Here is an 8,356-nt window from a genome sequence, read left to right as displayed (position 1 = left end):
GGTGTCACTATGCTTACAAATGTATCGGGAAAAGTTCACTTCAAAGGTCACCGTTCTTTAATCAAATTAGCCATGCAAACTTCCGGCAAACATCCAAGATACTTGCTCGAAGGTTTATCACAGTATCATTAATTCATAATACGTACTCTAATCTGGTCAGTAGATTGCTTGCGAAAAATCGAGGTAGAGTGTGCTTCTCTTATGTGACACTTTAATAGACGCTATCGGTTACAGTTGGTAACAAGATATAGATGTCATTTACCTTTAAACGATTACATAGGAAATGCAAATAATAACAGAAGTTCTCAAATTATGGTGTAAAAATCTTTGACGTCTCCAAGTATAGGCACATAAGTCACAAGGAGATCGACGAAGTTTACACCAGGAAAGTGGAATAACTACACTTAACCACGAGTAAAACCGCATTTGACAGAATAGTTTTCCCACCTTTGACACAAATAAATGCCGCTCAACATTAGCTGCCGCTATGGCCACGAATCCCAAAATCCGGCCCATTCGCCACGTCGGCATCAAGGCGAGCTCTGATTGGTCGATATCCTGGACACTACAGCCGACCATGACCTAGCGTTCATCGAATGCCGGACACCTACGGCACATCTAGGGGGCATCAGAATTTCCGTGATATTATCGCAGCATGAGGCTTATATGCGACGCGCTGTACAAGTGTTTTGACTAGGATTTGGGCGTCATCATACGTTGTGCATTTATGGTAATTGTTGTCGACGGAAGCGCCAACTTGAGAAGTTCAGACCAAGAACTATGCTGAGAAAAAACGGCCATTAAAACAAGAGCCAGATACAAGCATCATTGTAGCGCGACACAAGCAGTTTGAGGAAGCATAACTTACACCATAGATTCACTGACTCAGTTTACATATTCATTCAGCTGCAGCCAGCGATAGCGAGTCCTTAACCGATACAGTGGGTGGCATCACCACGTATTTCACAGTTGGCTCTCTTCGGGGAGTCATACATTTGACTCCTGATTGGGGTGGTACAAACGCATACCCTAGATTGTTTTTTCCAAGCTTCGTGACGGATGAAAACTCGGCAAACCGGAGGACGAACGGTATACAAAATACATTCTTTCTAAGCCTCACGGTGATCTCGGTTTTGGTGAAATGGTCATAACGCTGTCTCAGATACTTGTGGACGAAAAGTTACTGTTCAATATCCGGCACTAATGCTCTAACCTGAGCAAGAAATGTGGTGACGATTTCATCACGCTTGCTGGTTTGGCAATCGCGAATGCGAGCGTTCCAAGCTCAGCTCGTTGACGGAGAATCACTTTAGATTTCTGATTTTTTCATCTTATCCATATTCGCCTAATGATGCGGGCATCAAGACCGGGTTGCTAGAACTAAATAAATAGGATGCTGAAATTACGTTGCAGATTCCCACCATCAAGTATCGACGCTTCATCAACCGAAGGCACGACGTAGTCATGATCGGTAATTAACCTACTATTTCAAGCACCTGTGCACGCGCAGTTAACTCCAGCGTCCCAAAAAATCAATAGCAAGCATGATCAGAATCGGAGCATACTATTCACAGGATGCTGGCGTTATGATGAGTGGAATTCGGCTCGCTGATGCCGGTTCAGGCGCGACAGCTCTTACTGGTGTCATGGTCGTAGCCACCAAAAAGATTTGTGCCGAGCTGATTAGCGACCAGAATGCCACAGTGCAATTCATAAATTGCAATCCAAAACGGTGAAAGTGATATTCAAAGTTGATACTGCCTGCCAAAGGAGGTTTGTGACGGTGCACACCGAAAATATTCTAGTTCTTTCAACGCTTGAAATGAGCTTGGTGAACTAACGTGGAAACGGACTGATAGGCTGCGTGTAAAACTGAACATTTAGCCCGCGAGTCTACCGACAGTAAGCTGAAGTTAACAGATAAGGTTGATTTCTCCGGAGGCTTCAATGGGTAGCTTGAATATACCACGTGCCACCTTGCGTCAGGTCCCAAACTTGCTCTCATTGGGGCCGAACTGGATCAATGCGCTGATTCGGCCGGAAAAGCCGGTTAATTTCAGTTAAAGGTCCACGCACGTGGCGCTCTGATATACTCTAAAACAGTGGAGCCATTTCTTTCTCAACAAATATTTTGACCTCACACTTCTTGGGATTTCAATTATTTCAAAGAACAAGTTTCTGGCTAGATAGCCAAATGCCGCTACAGTCGAAACCCCGGATCATCCGTCGGGAGAAGAATCCAGGTAGGCTATACAAGCAAGCGGGTGAGCCCATACGCAGCTCCATTTGGCTGAAGATTTTTTCAGTCATTATGCCGAGTGATCGTAAATCCTACACATCTGACATTTCTGAACGAAAACTTCCCGTTTAAGAACTGGTTATCCTACAGGTGCTTCCATGTGTTAGACAGAAAGCCAAAAACTAGTCTCACCGAGGTCAGTACGTACGTTGTCTTCCAGCAAAAAGGCATCTTTAAGTGAATATTTGGCAGAAGATAGAAGCAACATAGAATAATCCCTTGCGCATTGACTTTACAAGACCTCTTACCGTCACGATGAAAACCTATAAAATTTTGGCCCTAATCAAACCCCAAGGTAAAGGTTGGTCGGTATCACGCCATGCCAGAAGACAAAACATCTGCACTCAACAGTTAAAATGTTGCCGCTTCCGCACGTTAAAGTCATCATTGAGCAAACTATTCGAAATACGTGCTGGCAGCCAGATGCCACATCACTTTCCATCAGGTTGGAAGGAAGCGATTGTTACGCCAATCTACGAACCTGGTGAACTAATAATGCCTGGCAGCTATAGGCCTATAAGCCTCAGTAGCGTGCTGTGCGAGGTGATGGAACGCATTCTGAAGCGAGCTTTCCTAGATTACCTTACTTAGACCAATCTGACATCACCAGCTCAACATGGATTTCTCAAAATCCGTTCGTGCATAATGAACGTGCTTGTGTTTATGGACAGCTTAACCCAAGCCAAGCACGAAGGACTCATATCGGGTGCCATATTTTTCGATTTCTCAAAAGCATTTGATAGGGTCCAACATGTCCCGCTGTTCCACAAACTCGAGTCTTACGGGATTCAAGGGAGAATCCTTCGCTGGATCAAGGCGTTCCAATCAGACAGATCATCCCGAGCGAGAGTAGGTTTGAACTACTCTTCTCCAGCGCCGGTCTCCATTGGAGTTCCTCGAGGCTCCGTCCTGGGACCACTGCTGTTTCTGGTCTACGTCAACGACCTCCCGGACGTTCTTGCGAGTACATGTCTGCTGTTTGCGGACGACTTGAAATACTGGACTTACAATGCCAGTGCCCTCCAAATGGATGTAGACGCTGCCAACCAGTGGTCGTTGCACTGGCACCTTCCTCTGAATGATAAAAAGTGCGTCCATATGTCATTTGGAGGAGACTCAATGAATGTCCTTGTCATGAATGGTGAGAAAGGACCAGAAAACATCATGAGGATAGACGCCAAAACTGATTTGGGTATCTGAGTCCCCTCAAACTTGTATTTCGCACTGCACCCCCTGGAGTTCCGTCGCCTTCGAGGGGACCTAATTCTTACCTATGACCTGTTTGAACAAAGCTTGGAAAACAGGTTTTTTACCGTTGACCCAGCAAACACAGGGCGGGGACATAGTAAGAAAATTTTCAAACTTAGAGCGCATACATTCTTTAGACAAATTATTTTTCCATTTCGGATAGTAGCTGCGTAGAATGACCTTCCTCCGACGGTTGCCCACGCTCCCTCTAGAACCCAGTTTAAAGCACTATTAAACATTTATTTATGCGAATCCTCGTGGTGGTAAGCATACTGCCCTGCGCTGAGAACACAAAGAGCAGTGCTACACCCTTTTTTCACTTGTGCCTTTCAGTTGAACGACAGCCACTGACCGACAAGAACAAAACCGACCCGAGAAGCTTGTGCAAAAGCCTCGATCCTGTGTATCAACCCGTGAATCTGTGAATGCAAACTAAGCCTGTGATGGATAAGGTGATGCACAAAACATGCTCATCAAACACAGACCAAAGTTCCATCGACCCTGAGCGCCACAATGTGACCTACATAGTACAGCGGTAGAAAGCCACCTTGGCCAGGTAACATACTTCGGACGTCAAAAATTTCCCGAAGAATTCCGGGTTGAGTCACCCGTAAATGCTGGTTTCACAACCGCCCCGTTATACTTTCGCCCTCAATAAGACCCCATTGACAAACACAAATTATCAGGTTGATAAAGAATAGACATACCGGTGAGCCCCTGGGTTGCCCAGAAGAAGCAGCATCAAATTCGGGTCCTAAAGTGGTAAGACTGAAGCAAAACCCACCTCGAAAATACCCACAAAATTTCTGAAAACCCGAATATGCCAGGTGTGCGGCAAAGCAGGATTTAGTCTGCAATAACCAAAATCCCTTGTGATTGTTCAGACATTTCACGAATCGCATATATGGGATCAAACTTTTCGCCAACAGGGAAGGTCGGATTTTGGCAGATGCAAACGGAAAGACTGCTAGCACATGGGAGAAAGCCATGTGTATCCAAGTATACCGACTTATACCGGGTCCCACAAAGTAATTGCCATGATTTTTACGAGTATCTAACTATCCATGTGCCATAAAAACCAGTAAAAATCTCCACCCGCACTGACAGCACTGGCCTATACTGCAGCATAACCAGGAAGTAAAGGAAGGTCGAAGGGCCGCCATGTCAAACAACCAAAGGGAGATGAGAGGCGAGTAGCAATCTATAAAAGCAGCAAAGTTTTCCGGAATGCATCCGCGGAGAGCGTCGCCATATAAACCACTATGTGACCACGGCACGACCGACATCCATTTCTTCACGATGCCCATGAACAGAACGGTATGCTGGGCCCCCCTCAAGGGCGACTTATTCTGGCGTATCGTTAAGCCAGCTGCGACACATTGGCTTAGGCAGTAAATGGGATACAAATTGCTCTGACAGCTAGAAGTTCGGCTGGCCACATGCACCAGCAAAATATTCCGAAAACAAGCCGGTCTCTCACTATGTAGCATCTCGACTTTCCCCGAAGAACGTAGACGTTGGCAATCAGAGAGACCGAATGGATGTTTCTACAATTGTGTGGCCATGGCGGACCGGAATCTAGTAAATTTTTGGCACAAGGCTACATACAACCCCTTCCGAGGGACAAGCTAGCGGACCCCACCTCAGACGCGATCCTGCGAGTCATGTGCTTGACACTGCCACCGTACCACCACAGTTCAGAGCACCACGCGCTGTCACACGTTACTCATACTACGGTCCGTTACAAAATTGTGTTGATTCTTCAATGAATTTTAAATAGCCATATCGAGATATTTCCGATCTTTTAGTCCTGGCGCATTTGACATCCGATGATTGGATGATTATCAATCTGAGATAGTGTGGGACACAATAGGGCAGTGAGCAACGAGCCTGCGATGAGGATTAAATGGTTCTCCAGCTCAATGTGCATCATACTTGCTACAGGGAACATCAGGCACGTCTGCATGTAGACCCAGTTACTGAGAATTCATTCATTCGATCCCCTGCTTTGTTGATTCCGTTTTGCGTTTATACCGCGTCTCATAACTTGACATAAACTTTAACCACCGGTTGACTGTGCCATAGCGTGTCTTGTTCAAATTAGCACGTCGATTTTACCATCATGCGGCCACATTATCTTGAGTCAGGTTGAACCTCGGGATCAATTTGGGAATAAGTAGCTCCTAAACCAGTGTACAGAATCAGGCCTAATACCACCATTTGAGATTTGTACAACTATGTTTTTTCATAACGATGCTTGTAGTGTCGCATTTGTTGCTAAACTTCCATTTGAAAGATTTGATTTATGTTTTTTTGCGCATAACTCTGTGTAGCCCAAGTGATGGCTAGTAACAGTCAATGGTGAAAACTTGTCGCAGGCCCGCAACGAATCCCGCCAACTGGTGAACGCACTGAGCGTGAGTCTTTCGAATTATCCACTGTACAATATATGCTCATGTTAAACCGCATCTGTGTTTCGAATATTCCAGTTTTAGTGGACAGCCGGATAGAAGCGAAGAAAGACCGACTAATCTCGTATGCACACTCACCAACTTTGCGAATGAATACGATTGTTTCACACCACTCCACCACTCCGCAATCTCTAAACAAACGGAATTCAGAGAATAACGATAAGAGGATATTATGAGGCTTGGGCATTCTGCCTTCAAAAGCAACTACTACGGGGTTCTTCTCCTTGACTAAGACAGTAGAGCCTTTTAGAGTTTGGTTTTCGCGCCAGAGCATTTTCTAACCTCCATTGATGGTTTGCTGGGCAATAGGCCTGAAATTCGCACTCTGACGATCCCTAATCTTACAGTGCGTTGGATAGTAACCAAGCAAAACGCGGATCGCCTCAATGACTCCTGTCATCTACCAGCAAATTTTTGGTGCTTGAAACATCCATGGAAGCCTGTAGGGGCCTTCAGATTCGAAGGTGTCCACTTAGAAGAACAGAGTGGTAAATATTTTTTGACGTTTTTGAACACAAATCTCATCATGTAAAGTTTAGATAGACTTGATCTGTGGAATTTTAACGTCTGCGTGACGGTCACACCATAACTCATCTATTTCGGTGAACAAGCCTCAGCGGGAGTGCCCTTGTCGTTTTGCCGTAGCACTCGGTGGCATGAGGACAAAACCTTTCAGGTTAAAGACATGTGCTTTTATGCATCAAATATTGGTACTGGCACATTACGAAGGCATGAAACGACCTAGCCCTTAAAGGTAGCGGCACTTGTGGTTGACTGTTTGCTTCAGCTTGGTTAGTCCCCTTTGGGTAAAACGAGGACACAGGAGGTCGAGGAACTTGTCTGTTATTTGGCCTCGGTTACCAAATAGCTAAGGCCCCACATTTTCGCTTATACACATGTACCGAGCACTTCGAGCTCATGGTTCTGTAGCAGAGGAGTTGGTTCCGTGTGAACTAAAGCCACAGACGCCCGCGACAAAGGTAGCAAAATGGAGACCCCCAGCATCATTTCAGCTGAAAAGCTCTGCCTTTCACTGTAACTCTCACTTTGCTGTCCGGCCCAGTCAGTAAGAATAATCTTTTCTCATTAGCAGACCACCCGTCCGCCCTCTGATCCGACTATTCATCCCCGAAAAATGCGTGGTCCCCAACAGGATAGGAGGCTTTCCAAAATAATTTTCAGCCACTGCGTGCTTCTCAATATCCCTACTAGTGCCAAACATTTACTTCTACCATGGTAAGACTGGGAATAGAAGAGGGTATAAGATTTAGGAATTAGGAATTTTCAGCAACCTTATGAGTAGTGCGGTAGGTCTATAAGTGTATCCCGATACGTCGTATATCGTAATCAGTAGAGCAAGAGGCAGCCTGGTGGAGCACATTTAGTTCATTTAGTTGCTTGAAAACGTCATAAATGAGAGATCTAGCTGGGGTCCAGGTGAGCCTCTCAGAAAACCAACTCTGCAGTTGTGTGCTTCGTAACCAAACACGCTCACATAGCCGTATTTATATGCACATTAGGCTCCTGATTTTAAAACATTTACCATAATTGCCTTCCCTCCAGCTACTAACACTTCGTGAATTCTGGCTGTCCACGAGAATTAGGGCTTACACCGCACATTGTTTTGAGTCCCCACGAACTCGCCAGGAATAGGCGCAATTCCGCTTAATCTTCCTCAGTCCTAAAATGGGTACCCAAACACTTGTGCCACAGGTATTTATTTCACACAGCCTGAAATAAGGCGAAAATTGTGGTTGCTTATAAGTTGTCAGTACTCGTTTTTTGGCTCAAGATTTACTACCACCACTTTCAACTTTGGTAATGTTGACGCGGTATCAATCAGTCGGCTTCTTTTTACCGTCATGCAATCGCGACATACTGTGTCCCACTGACTGACCCCTGTAGTGCTCTAGTTACCCAGTAAGTTAGTTTACCAGGAGTGTGTGGCAAAGAAATAAAAATAATGACGCTAGGTTGGTTATACAAAAATAAAGAGATCAGATGGAGCAGACTCACTAACAACTGTTCTCTTTAAAATAGTTCGTCGTTGGTCCAGGTCAGCGAATGAATAATAATCCAATTATGTTGGTCCGGAGGTCTTCTTCTGAACAGTTCCCACATATAATAGATCCCGAAGATGGTCTGAAATGTTTTGGTACCAGAGTCAGTACATGAGACTCGCGAACGACCCGCTGCAAGCGCGAGCGAAATCAGAAGAGAGAGTCGAAACACGTGACCACGCTTGTGAAATTGTACAAGTGCGCGTTTTTTGTAGCTTTTCGTATTTAAACAAAAAACGATTATGCAATTGATGAACTACGTAGTGTTATAATGGAAG

This window comes from Opisthorchis viverrini (genome assembly GCF_000715545.1).
Source record: "Opisthorchis viverrini unplaced genomic scaffold opera_v5_48, whole genome shotgun sequence".
Taxonomy (NCBI): Eukaryota; Metazoa; Platyhelminthes; class Trematoda; order Opisthorchiida; family Opisthorchiidae; genus Opisthorchis; species Opisthorchis viverrini.
Note: the sequence above shows the minus strand (reverse complement) of the source record.